We start from the raw sequence: 17,248 nt of genomic DNA on the forward strand, positions 1-17,248 counted from the left end.
TTCCCTTCTTTTACTTGACTGCAGTTCCTAAAATACACCAGGCATTGTGCAGATACAGTGGAAAAGATGCTGTTGCTATGTATGTCTGATCTAAACAGATGTGAGACAGAAGAAGCACAAGTAAATTCTTCCTTCAATATTTCCTTCTTTCTCCCAAAGGATTTCTCCTGACTGTCCCTCCTCTGTAAGTGAAAAATGTCTCTGGACAGATATTTAAGGGTATTTTGCTTTCCTTCACCTCAGATCACCATCTGGAAGATTCCTGTTCAGCGTGAATCTGTGGGAGAGTATGAACAGTCAAATGCGAATAGGCACAACAAGGATTCTGCGTAAAAGGTAGAGATTTACCCATCCTTGTGTTCTATACTTGTCCCTCAATATTTTCTATCCTGGTGACCACATTCGTTCATTCATTGTACATTCTTCCTTCTTCCAGGGCATCTGCTGAATTGCCTGCTTTTCCCTTTCTTCCTTTTTGTAGTTTTCACACCTGACGTAGCCATTTTGTTTTCTCTTTTGATTACTCTTAATTTCCTCCTCCCTCTGGCTGCAGAGTCTTGTGATGCTGGTGAACCTGCAATGCACCCCTTCTCAGAGGAGACTAGGATTCTTTGTGAGAAGAAACAGACATCTTGCAGTTTTGCATCAGATGGTACGTGATATCTGCCAAAGTACTGTCCGTTTCTGATTTGGGGCTACATTTAGCAGCCCTCAGCTTTTGGGAATTGTGATTCAGGCTTTTAAAAATTCACGTGACATTAGTAATCAGAAATCCTAGTCTCTTCTTTCCCTTCCGTTACTTGTGGTTTTAGTTTTAGCATTTTCCGGTTCTTCACGTGACAAGGAAATATTTGCATCATGAAAAGTGTGAAGTCACGGGACAATGAAGACTTTTAGGAAATTCCCCGAAAGCTTCAAAACTGCATGATAAGATCTCCAAGGAGTTTGCAACACAGATCACAGGGTGCAGAAGAACTGGCAGCCAATACTGCAGCTCCAGCTGCATGCATTTGAGGGCTGGGGTTCAGGGAGATTAATCCTGCATGAGAAACCATGTCCTTTATACCTCCCTTGAGTGGTTGGGCCTAATAAGAGATACTGATATCTCTTTAAAAGACAGCAAATCTACAGAAAGCAAGTTAGAGAGCACTCACATGCCCGTGCATAAAGGTTACAGCTGATATGCCTGCAGTACCTTAAGTCCAGCTGGGTTAGATATCGCTAGCAGAATACTCACAGCAACAATATATTTGGCAAATGGTTATATAGCTACACTGAAGCCTCAGGCATCATTGCTCTTGGTACCTAAGACAGATAACTTAGAGCTAATTATCTCTCTCTGTGTTGTAGTCACGGTGGCTGAAAGAACTCATCCATCAGAAGACGCTTGGTATGTGACATGAATCTTCAGTAGACTACTCAAAATACCACCCACTATCCTACCAGATACCTGCTTCACTGACCTGAAATAGGATCCATGGGCATCAAGGAGGGTGAGGTGGGACAATATTCTCCCTCTCCCCTTGGCTGTCTTCAGGATGGAAATTCTGTATTGCTGCTGTATGCTTCATAGGGCAGTGATGTGCAACCCTGTGAGAGGGAACATTGTGGGAGGAAAGGGAGCAATTCCAGTACTGCATCCTTTGCACTGTAGCTGTGCAGAAACTGTCCCTTTTGTGAGATTCATCCGGACACAGAAAACTTGTAAAGTATGCTGCTGTCTCCGGATTATTTATGTGCAAACTCAGAAGGAATATGACAACCTCTGTTGGGAAAGAGTAAAGCTAGGTAAACAAGCAATGCTGCTGGAGATGAAATTGAACTTCGACAAGTGCAATACAATGCACATTGAAAGGAATGATTCAAGTTATAAGCAATCACAGATGGTCCCTGAATTAGCTGCAGTATCGTGCAATAAAGGCGGATTTTGCAGCAAAAATCTTCCAATCTGCTCAGAGAATGGGAAAGCAAGAACATTTAGGTACATTAAGGAAGAAAGAAAATGATGTGTTCAAAATCAGTGATTGCACACACATGTAGACATATGGCAATGATTTCCAAAGTGTTTAAATATCTTAGATCCATAATCAGACTATTTTTTCTTATCACCTAAAGTGAGATTAGAAAGTCTATAGGTAATCAATTTCATGGTAGTAAGAGAGAACTGCTTCTCACAAACATCTGTAAGCATCAGCATGCTTGCTCCCAGCCGTCATTTGCTGAAAATGCATTGAGACCAGATTGCTTTTTATGGGTAAGCATTGCCACCTCTGTCTCCCAAACCTGGAGAAAACCAATTTAAATTGAAGGTTAAACTGGCTTGCCCTATACAGCGCAGTGTCTGAGTATGGTTCAGACAATTCCCTTCTTGGGCTCCCTTTTGGGCTGGTTCCAGGCACCTCCTCGGTAGGTGTGTGGGAAGCTGAATTGCCCTGTTAGGAAATATGTTCCTACATAGGCTAGAGAGACAGGTGTCATCTTAAAGCTTTTCGGAATTTCTTTCTGAGGAATACCGCCTCGTGTTTGGTTAGAGATGCTGAATATTTGAGGCAGATGTGACGAATCCATCTTTTGGACCAAATACTTGGGTTTTTTTTTCCTATATCTGTAGACAGTAATTTGAACACTACAGAGTTTATGTTCTACTCAATCAGCAAGGGGTATGTGTCTCAGTATTTCTTAAGACCTGAACTTGGTAAAAACCTGGGTCATGAGTTTTAACTAAGATATTTTTAAGACTGGAATTCTTCTTAATGAAATGCATTTCAAATAGTCAGAGCTGCTGTGGATGAAGAAAAGTTGTGGCCAGTGAATCATTACAGCTGAGGGACCAACTTTAAGGAAAAATCCATTCAAATAAATATTTAGAAATAAAACCAGAACAGAGAATGAAAAGAATTTCTTCACCATGAGAGTGGCGACACTGGCACACGTTGCCCAGGGAACTTGTGGCTGCTCCATTCCTGGAGGTATTCAAGGCCAGGGCAGTCTGATATAGTGAGATGTCCCTGCCCATGGCAGGGGGGGTGGAACTGCGTGATCTTTAAGGTCCCTTCCAACCCAAACTATTCTACGATTCTATGGTTCTATGAATGTATGAAAATAATTTCCATGATGCAGCACGTGCATAACTAAGGGTGTGTGATCCCCTTCTGAAGTCACAGGATTATTTTTATAAGTTCTTCAACTATGCAAGGTTAATCTGCAGCAAAGTATGAGTAATAGCCTTCCAACAGGAATAAATAGACAAAATAATAGTAAGTTGCACCATAGGTCACTATTTGAAAAATAAATTGAAACTCCAACATGTCTAAATTCCCTCACTATTGCATTTACAAGCCAGTAATCCTCAAGTAAGCTGACTTAATATTCCAATAAAACATTCATGCACAGTGAAGCTGAAAAGCATACACAGCTCAAAGCATTTTTAAATAGTCAAAACTCCTCTTGTGTACAATTGAAAATGGGTGATGCAATTTAACTGTACATACAGATATGGTATCTGTTAGCAGAAATTTGTATCTGTACAGCTAAAATTCAGAAAGGCCAGAAAACTACGGCTGACACCCTTTGGCAAGGCTGCTCCAAGCTTTTGTGCATGGAGGAGAGCTTCATTGGCAAAATGATGTAGTGCTTCTTAAATAATCTCACATTCTGATGACATCCTGATGTTACAACTCAGGAACCTCAATGGACTTTTTTTGATATTTTAATGAGATTATACATTGGGATAGCTATCTGCTTGCCTAGAAATAACTATGTATGCTGCTTGCTTTCCACCACAATAGTGCCTTCATTCCTTCACATTTGCAGTAAAACTTCTTTCAAATATAATCTCAAGGAACAGTGATTTTATATTAACTTAAATAGGGCCTACTAAATGTGTATGAATATTTTTCTGTGTCCCCAGGGCTGTGTGTTAATTGCAGCATGACTGCAAATACATCTCAAGAAATAAAAATACAAAATTGTATGTTATAAAATGGTTGGGGAGAAAAATGTTGCTATCCTTTACCCATGTGCTTCATGCTGTGTATCAGCTGGCAAAACTTGCATAAACCAGATAGCTGGAAATAATATGAGTCTGAATATTTCATTTTATTCATTAATTCACATACATATAAAAAAGTATATGTCCAAAATAAACACTCTGAAAAAAAGCAGACAGAAAAATCAATACCAAATCATAGCAAAAGTTCAGCTGAATGGAGTCCCCTACCTGGAAGCTCAGCAATTAAAAACCTCAAATACACTCCCAGTTCCAATATTTCCCACACGTTTAATTTCCTACACTTCTCTATTCAAAAAGTCTTGTCACGGTTTAGCCCTACCCAGCTAAATCTTGGCAGCTAAAACCATGCAGATGAGCTTTCAAAAATTCCTTTCCTGCCCCGCTCCTCCTCCCTCCCAACCCCAACCTGCAGGGGAAAGGTAGAGGGAAAATGAGAGGAACTTGTGAGTTGGAGACTAAAACCACAGCTTTAATGAAACAACAACAATAATAGTAATAATAGTAATAATAATAATATATACAAATATATGAGATCGTGCCCCCACCCCTTGATGACTACATGTCACCACAAATGCTGCAGAGCAGATATGAGGGAATGGGTCCACATCTAGGAGGGAGCTGAACTCAGGAACTGGATTCAGCAAAGCATGGATCCAGGATCAGGAACAAGGCGAGACAAGGTCCTCGCTGGATGTCAGCCATTGCAGAAGAGAGCAAGACCCTCATGATCTTTCAGGTTTATAGTGAGTATGGCATATATGGGATGGAATACTCCGTTGGTGAGTTTAGGGTCACCTGCCCTGTTTGCCTCCCCTCACAGGTGCGTGAGGAGGCACTGGCCTTTCTACACACCAACTCCCTATGTTATCACTTTTAGAGAAAACCACTGTCTGAAAACCACAGCCCGTGCATTGTGTTGCTCTTACACTCCTGGCATGTCATGGCCAGGTGCAAACAAGCAGCCATTCATTTTTCCTGTGCTCAAAGCCAGGCAGCTGCAGGGCTGCTCTGATCTGGAGGCCACAGGCTACATGGGTGTCCAGTTGTGTGTCTAAATGGTTTCTGAACCAGAGCCGGTTTGTTCTGCCCTCGGTGGTGAATGCAAACAGTAATATCGTGGTACCATCAGTGCCTGCCTCAGTCTCGCTTCTCTTTTACCAATACAGATGTGGAAAGGTGACAGCGTGCTCTCTTCTGAACTTTGGTCCCCAAATACTCAGTCATCTGAAGTTGTTTTTTCCTTGCCTTACCACTTTTTGGTTACCTTCACCCCTCCAGGAGAGAAGGGGGAGTCAAACGATGTCACTTGCTACCAGAGGTTAATTCTGTTTGTTAAATGAAGTGTTGTGAAGGAGCAAAATGTATTATCTGTCATGGCAAAAAAAGAAAAGTGGGTCATTCCTAAGTTAAATGGTGTTAACTGGGGGCTATATACATTAAATACACTGAAGGGTCTATGTGGAACTGAAGGACAGAGAGTTTTGACAGTCTGTATAAATGTTTTCCTCTTGAAATGAGAATCTGTGACTGAATATAATTTGCTGAGCATAAAATCTCACCACTTGCAGTGGCACTTAAAGACAAACCATTATGTCTGAATGAGAAAACTGCCTAATATAGAGTTACCTATATAAGCTAGAACATGGCAAACAGGGAGAAAATGAAAACCCAAAGAAACTCAACATGATGCCAATATGAATACATATATGAATATATATATGAATAAATGCAACAATCTATAAATTATTCCTTTGATATGAAACAGTATCCAGAAAACATAATAATTTAATATAATGCTACAGAAAAATAGGTCTTCAACATTTAAAATCACATAACAATTAATAAACACACTTGATAACATGGACTAAGCCAAATTTATCCTTTAACAAGTTTAAGGAAGTTATATCAAGGTTGATGTGAGAAAAGAGGGTCATGGTTCTTTTTTGCTATAATTGGTTTACATGACATGTTTTTTTCCTGAATTATCTTTGAGGATGGAAAGATTTGGCTGAATCCCATGGCATGAAAACACTGTGCAGTTCAACACTGCACACTGGTATGTCGTTACTTTTACTTGTTTCTTTAAATACACCCTTAGAAATATGAATTTCTAAGGCTGTTCTTTTTATTGCCTTACAACAGGGATGTGCAAGTCCTCAACAAAATGTTTTTAATAATAAAGAAGCTGTCTCCAGCTACGTGGTATGGAGAAAAAGACTCTTATTCTCTTCTGCTTCCATTAGTAACCCTGGATTTTGTTCTCTGGATGGTCCCAGATTATTTCCTTTTTCACTGATGTTGTTTAATGCAGTCAGGCTACCAGCAGATCTTGATTCTTCACATGTTAAGTCAGATAAATTCAGCCACTATACCCAAAAGTTAAAGCTACTCATACATTTGTCATCAAATAGCACTTCTTGGATCCATTAACATGGAATATGATTCTCCTCTCCATTAATGCTGAAGGGCTTATTAGAAATTAACTTATTAGATTTGAACAGTAGCAGACACTGGAATTAGTTTTAAAGTTTATTAAGACTTTTACATTAAAAGCTAGAAGTATTTATAATATACCTTCGGTTCACTTTCTTATAAATATTTCCTGATGCATTGACACAGAACATCTCATCCACAAATGCAACTTAGCTAATCAAGAAATAAAATAGCATTCACTATCTTTTTTTTAACAGAAAATTAATTTTAATTGCTGGTCACTTTTGGATTTCCTTTTTCACCAGATATTCTTTATGTTTTGAATTTTGTTATGTTTTTATAAAGTTGTTAGTTCTTTTGGGTTTTTTTCCCTTATTTAGTTCTGCTAATCGTTAGCTGGAACTTGAGCTACTTAAAGACAAATATTTACTTTTTAAAAATTTCTCAAGGAAAAATAATGTTATGTAGTTGTTAGTGGAGAAAGAATTAGTTAAAAAATATGTAATAAAAGATGACCTGTTAAATATGAGTATTGTGTTAAGGAGGCAACTGTCAAATAAATTCAGGTTTTATTTCTGATGTTAGAAATTGAATGAAAAATACAAAGCAGTAGCTTCAGGATAGATTTTAAGACCTGTGTTATTTTTTAAATGTAATCAAGAAGGTTCTGTACATAAAAAATGGGAAGATAACCTCAGAATTTTAAAGGAATTTCATAAAAATGCTGAGACAAAAGTCCCAACACTATTGTAGGTATATGCTATAAAAATAGTGAAGTAAACCAGTTTCTATGGCCTCTTAAAAATGAGAGGACTTTTAACAAAGGTTAAAAATCTCACAAAAAATAAAGAGTGAACTTAAATAATGTCAATGATGACAAATTTCCAACAAAGCCAGGACAATAATTTAATAGAGCAGTGGCTTTTAGAGGCAATACTGTTTATGAGCTTAGCTCAATGACCTGAAGTGGAACACATGGCATTGTTGATATTAGTTGAATTCAGCTTCTTGCAGGGTTATTCCAGATCTGACTAGTAGGTATAGGAAAATCAATATTTATCATGAGAAATAAAATTAATGAAGTGATTGACTTGAACAGCTGAGTTCTACTGTAAGGTTCAAGAAAATGATCCATGTAGAACTATAATGACTCTAGGACTCCAGCTGACTAGACACTGAGATGCTGCATTTCTTTCCAAGGTTTAGAAGGGGCCAACCTACTTGGCATGCTCTAACAGCTCTTAGCAGTCTTTTAGTTGCTTTGTGTAGTTCTTGTATCTCAGTGAAACCAATGAGAAGCCCCTTCTATAATACCTTACGCACAATGTTTTTGTTATCAAAGTCTGTATGTGTAAAGCTGCCCAGTTCATTTCCCTTGTTCTTTCTTGAATTCTTGTTATTTTTACAATACACTATTTCAGGGGACCTGAAAAGTGTTGTAAATATTCCATGTATATGTCTATACACTTGCTTTTTTACAAAGTCTTTATATTGTTCACATTATTTACTGTCTTCTGTGTGGCAAAAATTATTTACATGATCAGAATACTAGTATCAAAACATGCATTTTTATAGGAAAAAACAAATATGTTGCCATGTACATCAAAGATTTATACGCTGGTTCTGGGATCCTGAACAAATAAAAGACACACTTCTAGGAATTCTTTAAATAGTAATAAAGACAATTGCCATAGTAGGGATCCTCTGTAGACAGATTTTCTGTGAAGATGAGGTAGATGCAGTTTTCTGTGAGTAGGCAGTAAAATACAAGTCATAATGGCATTGAGGTCTTTGAACAAAACAGAAGTCTGTTGAGGAAGGAAATCCTCAGGATTGAGTCTGTCTCTCCAAACCTTGTGAAGATATCGTAGACTCAGAGTATTACTTTTCGAAGTAAATCTGTATAAAAAGGGATATGAATTAATAGGTAGCTCTCTTCAGAAAAAGGTAATCTAGGCACAACCACAAACTGCACAAGTGCAGAGGATGAAAGGCAGTAAGAGACTGCTGCGTCTGGATAAAGAGCTGGCAATACAGGAAGGAATTCTAGAGATGGGTAAATTAAGCCAAGTTCCCAGGGACAGATAAGTAGAGATAAGCATCCATGAGCAGTAGCCGAAAGCACAAAAAAGTACAAAATTAGGTATGGGTTGCAAGGACCATTAGCATGGACAAAGAAACATTCTGTAAATGCTATAAGAGAGAAAGGAAGAACACAAGGAAGAATCAGTCCAATACTGAGTAAGGAAGATAAACTATATATTGAGGTGACACAAGTAGCTTTCTTAACATCAGTCTTCACAAAGCAGTCAGCTGTGGTCAGATGGCTGATGCAGTTAGGACAGAAAATATCTAATCTCAAGCTGGATGGGAAAAACAGATTTAAGAGTACTTACATTTAGAATACATTTGAAATTGTTGAGTGTTTGAACTGTGGGACATTAAATGGGAGACATCACAATCAGAGACATTTCACACAGGTAGTCTTAGTTCTTCTCTTTGAAACACAGCAAAAGAAAAACGAGACTATTATTTGACCATTAGTTTAACTTCAGCACTTGGAAAAATACAAGATCACATTAAAAAAAAGCTATATATTTTCTGTAGAATATAGCAAGACAAGTAGCAGCTAAGCATGACTTTATGAAGAAAAATCATGTCCAGCCATAAATGCTTTGTGGAATCCTGGTCACTATACCTCAGAGACAGTTTAGTAGAGCAAAGCTGAAAGAAAATTCAAATTCTATAAAAGATGATTAATAGAGTGGAACAGTTAGATTGGAAAAGAGATTATTTAGTCTGTTTGGATAAAAGTTTATGAATTCCTGAAGAAATTGAATAAGAATTGATTATTCACTGTTTTTCATGATCCAACAACAGCAGGGCAGCCAAGAAAATAATGCCTTATAGGTTTAAAACAATAAAAATAAAGCCTTTTTCAGAGAGTACATCACTGGACTGTGGAACATATTGACATAATGCACTGGAGACTAAATGGGATCAGTTAAATTCATGGAGGGTTTACCTGTCAGTGACTACTAAATATAATGAATAATAAGGAAAGTTGTAGAGAGTCTAGAGGGGAAAGCAAACATAACCTGTGGTCCTGAAATACTGACCCAAGGACAAAAATTGGAAAAATCAATGTTATTCATGCTACTATTCTTCTTGTCATGTACTGCATAAGAAGTGGCTGGTAGGAGGTACAACTGTCTCAGCTAACCCTCTATAGAACGCTGTTTTTCTAACATTTTCTGTGTCCTTCTTGTTCACCCATAAGTACAATACTGGACTCAATAGAGTCACAATTGAATTTACTATGAATTTTTTGAATTTCTACAATTTATTGTCTGTTTTCTATCCATTCTTCACCCATGAGAAATTCTTTGCCTTTAATTCTAAAGGCATTTTTCTGATTATTTAAATACGTTATCCCATTGATACCTCTTTATTCAATATTTTTGACACATTATTAATTTACTTCTCATTAAAAGTATTAATACTAATATTTGTAGCATTCATATGGTTCATCAGATTCTTTTAACACGTGAGCAACAATAACTCATAGCTGTCTAGGATACACTGCACATACTTAGCTCCTTTTCTCTGCTGCAGAAAGTAGCAAAATTGTGAGAGGAATACATAGAAACATAAGGAATCATAGATCCATGACACATAACCCGCAAGGAGGTGCTGAATAAAGTAGAACTCCTTAACGGAGAAACAATGGAGACATAGTAAGATTGAGAGATTCTAGTAACAGTCTTTAAATATATGAAAAGCTGCTGCAAAGAGGCAAGTTTTTCACCATATCCCTGAGGTATATGAAGAAAATGTAGGTTGGGTGCTAGGGGAAGGCTTTTTGTAGTAACATAGCAAAAGAGTGGAATATATTGCTTTCAGAGGTTCTGACTTTTCTGCCACTAGAGAAGTGTTTGGGAGCAGATTGGACTCAATGCTGCTGGAGGAGCACAAAGTCACTCCTGAGGATCTCCCTGGGATTTTACATGCAAAAATCATTAAAGCTTTCCAGCGGCCTTCCTTCATTAAGCCCTGAGGGAAATACTGTGAGTTCTTTCACTCTTCCTTTAAGAAAAAGAAAAATTTTACTTTTTTTGCTAGCCTTCTGGCCATTCTCTTTTTTAAAGGAAAGAAGAAGCACTGCTAAGTAATCACTTGGGTTGTGACCCTGTGTCTATAAAAGTTAATAGGTTTTTTTGTTTCTTCAGAGGGAGCTGGAACAGAAGCTGATGTAGCAAGTTTTGAACTTACAGCTCTGAGCAGAGAGCACTATCCAAAAGAAAAGCTGGAACAAACATGAAGGTCAAGTGGGCGGATTAAAATCAAATGCATTCTCCCTGGTCTTTTTGTTTCTGGTCCTACAACATGTTTTACTGTACTTTTTGTTGCACTGCCTTGGATTTCCTGAAAAATAAGAGAGATCAGAGTTCAATGGAGGCAGCAGGACAGTTACTTTGCAGTCAGACCAACCCAGGAACCTGGGCAGCAGCTCTTGGATGAAATGAGCAGTTGCCATTGATGCTGTGGGCCAGCATGCTGTTCTTTGTATTAGATACAGGACGTTTAAGGCTTTATCTATTAATTTTGGAAACATTCCCCTTTTATCTGACTAAAATTCATAAAATACTTTCAATAATATGTGAAATGAATTAATTAGTGTCCAACCTTATTGATTATTAATGACCTAGACAATTATTTTTCTAACAGTGGACTCATTATCATGTTACTCAATACAAATTTCCTATGTAGTCTTGTTAGAAGCAGCAAGAAGTTCTGAAGATCTTTCTCCTAAGTCATGGTTTTAAAGACACTTTTCAGTTAAAATTGCTTGTTTTAACAAGTAATGTTCTTCCAGTTATTAAAGTATGTAGTGACTAAGGCTGCTGTTCTGACAAAATTTTGAATCAGGAAACAAATAACCTGGAAGAATACACTTTTTAGGCTCATTTCCAATTAAAGTTCAAAATGCTCAATTTGAAAACTTCAGAAAAGCCAGAGTATTTTTTAGAGCTCTTAATTTTTGCTTTTGAACATGCAGAAGTTAGATGCCTGAAGCACCCTGGGACGTTGCAAGGAAGATGGTTGCAAATTTTTCACGTGAGACTTGATTCTCTTGGTGCAACAAACATTCAGACAGTTCAGAACTGAGATTTGCGAAGCTGCCATTCTAAAGAGTAAATCACACAGTATAACATTTCATACTGACTTTCAGCATTTACTAAGGACAGAACAGTAGAATTGCTTTGCTACAACAAGTAGATAAACAAACTACTGAGTAAACTTCATGCAGATATATGTTTTAAGTTGTAATTTATTTGAATTTGGCAATTAGTGAATGCTTCCAGTGTCTTGGAAATACACATTCATATAATACAGGAGATACGTGCAATTGTATTTCTACAGAGACAAAAGTTATCAAATTGTTCACAGAGCAACAGAGATACATCTCCTTTCCTATGTGCATCCGCAACATCAATGTTCACAGACACCTACTCACCTAGGTTTTCCTTACAAATGGTAGAGAGAAACAGGGCAACTCAATAACTGAGTCTTTGGATACAAGCATGGTCTATTTCACATTAATCTAGACTGTCCCTAGGAATAGCCAGCAATGGAGCTTCCACAACCTCCTTAACTGATGACTGCTTCACCTGTTTTGTTTTAGCATCAAATATTGTCATTGCATCTCGCCTGAATATCTCATACTTCCATTTATGTATTTAATTTCTTGTCAGATATTCTTTCTTTGAGGGCTGAAGACCAACAATCTAAAATAAAAATCTACAGGCGTGCATAGAGGTGGGGACTGCATCAAGGAGAGCACGGTGAGTGTCAGCTGTACCCAAAGGTCTGTGCTGCAACATAAACATTTCCAGCCTGCTTCTAGTACATGTGTATACAAATGTAAGTGCTGTAGGCTTAATTCTGCAAGATTTTTCATAGAATATTGAAAAATACCCCAAGGTTTTTCCTCAGGACTATTTCAGAGGTAGATTGCACAAGTTGGGATGAATATTTAATATATTTCTCTGCAACACAAAATCTGTGCCCATTGCTGGCACATGCTGCTTACAAGGAGAGAAGGGGCTGGGCCGAGATGACCACAGAGGTTTATAAATACAAAGAATTGTGCTACAGACCTCAGTACGGTGATGAGGCACTTACTGGTGTGTAACTGTCCTACTTGTCCTGCTTGGTTCTTACTAATGCAAGATCAATACCTCTCTCTTCCATTTCTCTTGTGCTTCTCAGCTTTTATCTTTTATTTGCACTCAGTGTTTTGATTTCTGCACCCTTCAGATAAAAACAAATGCTTTTATGGCTATAATGAATTGCAACCACATGAGCAGCCTTATGGGAACAGATTATTATAATAAAATAGCATTATTATGAAAACATGGGCATGCTAATAACTTGAAATACTAATAACTTTCAATTCATTTACTAGGTCTTTACCTGAAATTTTTGGTAAATTAAACACTCATGCCATAAAATGTGATGTTTTTCACCAGCAGTCATCATTTCTATTATATTTGTATCTCAAACAATGGCATTTATCAATAAAATCAAAATATTGTTCTCCTTGAGAACTATGCAGAATGACTGTCAGGTAAGACATTCTTAATGGTTCTCTTACTGGCCCGGTAGGCTTAAACTCAAGGCCTCTGACAGTACTGTGAGGGTTTCCGCTATCTTCATTAGCTACCAGAAGAGATGGGCACAAATAAACGTTTGTGCATCCTTTGAGTCAGGTTTAGTCTAGATTCACTGATATTGGAGAGTTGCCTAACAAAATAATGGTTGCAACAAAAGCAAAGATAGTTAATTAGCTCTGAAATCCTGTCCTGAAACATAAACTGCTAAAGAAAACAAAAAAAATCTGAAAAGCAACTGCTAGTGACTGTTTCTGAGCCTCTGTAATTGTTTGGTTTTTTTTAATACAGTGCATTACATCATTTGGTGAAATGCAGAAAGTGAGGAAGGAAGTGAGAAATCTCAGAAGCAAACAGAGCTTGGAAACCAATCCAAGACAATCACAAAGAAATAACAAAGAGGTGAAATAAAAAATTGCCCTAAGTATCGGTTTCACTCTTCCAAGTTCTGCAGATTTTCCAGTCTATTAAATAAATGTGAGGTTGAGATAACACAGTGCTGCCAGGACCTCTGCTGTCTCTATCCTTGCTAAGGATGAAAGGAAGCAAAGCCTTCCAAAATGCCCCGTGATTTCCACAGTACAGCTGAGACAATTTAGCAGTTGTGCCATTGACAAGCTGTAGAGTGCTTGCTGAATACTGCTTCCCTGTTCTTTGTCGAGTAACCTTCTGAATGGTTAAGAGGAGCTGAAGAAGATGTTTCAAATTCTGTGCAATGTACCTGAGTTCATATCTTCAGTGCTGATAAATAAGGATCATCACTGCCCAAAATATGCCTACACAGGCACACACCTGAATGGATGTGTATGACACACAACACCTTCTAGTCATTGAGAGAAAAAATATATGGTAGAAGCGCATCTGCAGTGAAGCCAGCAAGCATTAATTTACATTCTTGTGGTGGTGTTAGCTAGACTTCAGAAGTCAAAGGGGAACTGTAAAGCCACTTGTGACCGCATGATTCTAACAGTGGGCACTGTATGAACCTGTGGCCATGCAGTGTGTAGTGACCATGAGCAAGTTCTGCAGCTGATATCTGTTGATGTGACATTCAGTTAACTAGGGTGGAGCTGGGCCAGTTTTCATCAGCTCAGGATCAGCTGAGAGATGTTTTCCTGCATCACTACTTCAGAAACTGATCTCAGTTGTGGTTTTGTTTCTGCTTTGTCTCTGGCAACTTTTACCGTTGGTCCAACCGCATAAGCTAGCAGCTGTAACTGACCTTAACCCACTGCGGAACACCATAACTCATCAGCTCTGAAGGAGAGTTTAGATTGGCAAGCAGCCATCACCTAAGTTTGGGAAAATGGTCAAGACTGCAAAGACAGAATTTTATAATTTCCTTGGGGAATGCATCTTATTCTTCACCTCTTTCAGCCATTTGGTGGGAATAAGAAAAGATGGCAAATCAGTAATAAAAGAAAAATTAAGTATTAGTTAACCCGTGCTTATTGCTGGCAATATTGTGCCATTTATCTTAAAAAACAGGGGACAAACTTATAGTTGGTTTCAATTAGTAGATCTGCAGGACTGAGTCAGCCCTCATGAAAATGAATAGGAGTCTTTCTATGAACTTCACTGGGGGCTTGAGCGGGGTGTTACATGGCATATATGGTCTTTCAAAAGAATCAGAAAGAAAATGGCTCAAATTCCTTTTGCTGCACTTTCTTAAACAATTTATCTATTACTTCAATGCAATGGGTCAATGCATCAAGGAAAAGTGGGGTTTTTTTTTGAAAGCATGAACAATTTGAATTTAAGGATTTTGGGGTATTCAATGAATTAAGTATAAAAATACTGTAGCAATCATAGTGGTCTGAAATCAAAGCTGATAAGAAGACTAATGTGCTCTTCTCATTTCTAATATAGACTCGTTATTCAATGTTGTTAACTCTGTTCATCATCTCCACTACATTAGCTGAAACACTGACAGTGGTAGCTAATAATTTACTTCAGGAATATCAAGTTTAAAGTTTCCAGAAGGTTGTGAAGATTTGTGAAGCAAGATTTCATCCCATGACAAAGACACTGCACTTAGCCATGCTGATGTATTCCATCAGTCCTTAGCACATAAGTTTCTGGACCAAAGTTAGAAAAGTCAGTGGTCCACAAAGATATCTTTCCACCTTTGTGATGCTTGGATATCTCACCCATTCCCAGGCTTCTGAGGATACCCAGAATTCCCCTAAACAATGTCTTTTACCCCTTCTTTCTACTTTGTTCAGATTATTCCATCTTAGGACTGAAACTAGGAGTCATAAGTCAATGTTGTAGGCCACTAAGAAAAAAAAATTGGGTTTGAGAAGGCTTAAGAAAAAACAATTCTTTCAAGGCATGATTAATTTCTTTCTAAAATAGTTGCCCAAGAGAAACAAATTACCTATTTTTCTCCAGTGACTAGGGAGGTGGGGCTAACTACTTCAGATTTAAATATTGCAGAGATCTAAAGTTAAAGATGAATCTGCACCTTTCTGCACCTATCTCTTTTCAAGACTTCCTCACTGAATTGGTAAGCTAGATGAATGTTAAGATACGTCTTTAAATTAAGAATTAATTATTTTAGTAATTATTTATTAATTATTCAAGCAAACTTCATTATCACTGAGTGAACTGAAAAAGACAATTGCTCTCACAATGGTGTATTTATGCCTCAACAGTTGTTATTTGTGCTTTGTACCTAACAGCCAATGTCTAATCTGGAATTAGTTAGGACTGCATAGTGCTTATTGGGCACCTTTCACAATTCTGATAATCCTCTGAGAATGGTGCAACTGCTAATACCAGAAACAGCATTTTTCTTCCCTCTTCCCATTTATGTTGCTAAATATAAATTAGAAAATCTGGCTTATTGTCCAAAGAATATTGTAAAAAATCATCCTATGAGTTAATAAAACCAAAGGACTTAAAAGGACCCAGCACTGACATGTGTTTTTGGAATTGTATCAGAGTTTGTCAGATGAATAATTTGCTCTTCTTTGTTGCACTAGTAATTGTAGAAAAAAAAGGCATCCTTATATCGTTCAGGTGTGTGTGCGTGCACTGAATTTTGGTAGCCTCTCTGACAAATACTCGTACATGCACACATACACTCATACCATGTGTGAGAAGCTGCTGGTGCCAGCATCAGCTGCCTCTTGTGCTGCAGTCGCTGAACCAGCAGCTCAGAGATGTGGCTCTCTTTTGCTCTCTGCCTTACTGCTGTTCTCAATTACAATTGCAACAGCTCAAATCTTTTTGTCTCACAGCCTCTTGCTGCAGGAAGCTGTGATTTCTTGATGGTGAGGGCTTTTACAATATGTTATTGATTAGTTTCCTGAGCTCCATGTTGCGTCGTGGAGCAAAAGAGAAAATTACACAACACACCCTAAAAATATTTTTTCAAGAAATAATCATAGAGAAATAAAGAGACGTGGAAAGTGCAATTCTAAGAAATGAATATGTTTTATTGAAATGACTATCATTTTATGTATTGCAGATGTGTGATACAGTTTGATTTAATTTAACCTTTTGGGATAGTAAAGGTTAAAAAGAAATGAGCAGAGCTGCATCAGAGAAAGTGTGTCCAGATACCTAATCAAGGAAAGGTATGAAAGTATTACATTACTCTTTATGAACCCCTGCCCCTCATATTCTCCTCTATTAAATCAGTCATTTTACGTTGCTATAAAGGAGTAAGGTCCAATAAATCCAAATTAGATGATCTATATATACTTCATTTTCTGCAGGGTTTTTTATTATTATTTTTCTTTGTTCTACAACAGAAAAATATGCTGGAACAGCAGACAAGAATTTCCAGCTGTTCATCAAAATTCCTTTGATTTCTGCCTCTTTCTTAATTTCTTTTTGAAGAGGCAGAAAATAAACAGGCTTTACATGAAAAAGCTGCATTTGATCACAGCCAGGCTACAACAGGAGATATTTTTCCTCAACAAGTATATCCTCTATGACAATTTTTAAAACTTTGTTAAAGTCACATGCAGCACACATCCTTCAGTATGATTGAAATCCCTTGGCTGGCATTTAAGATATGCTCATTTCTAATTCAGCTCTGTCACTAACCTTGACAAAGCTATTTGACTGCTTTTTACCTGTATTTATGTACCCGTTCACTGTCTTTTCTACTTATATT

The 17,248-nt window shown here is 37.6% G+C and overlaps 1 long non-coding RNA gene across 1 annotated transcript; it reads left to right on the plus strand.

Moving 5' to 3' along the window:
• Positions 1 to 257: 257 nt before the first annotated feature.
• On the plus strand, positions 258 to 12,418 carry LOC128854374 (uncharacterized). The gene is made up of 4 exons (XR_008453428.1): positions 258 to 336; positions 554 to 652; positions 1,351 to 1,390; positions 12,202 to 12,418. It is a non-coding gene; the product is annotated as an uncharacterized LOC128854374 (long non-coding RNA).
• The last annotated feature ends 4,830 nt before the right edge of the window (positions 12,419 to 17,248 follow it).

Source organism: Cuculus canorus, chromosome 1 (assembly GCF_017976375.1).
Source record: "Cuculus canorus isolate bCucCan1 chromosome 1, bCucCan1.pri, whole genome shotgun sequence".
Taxonomy (NCBI): domain Eukaryota; kingdom Metazoa; phylum Chordata; class Aves; order Cuculiformes; family Cuculidae; genus Cuculus; species Cuculus canorus.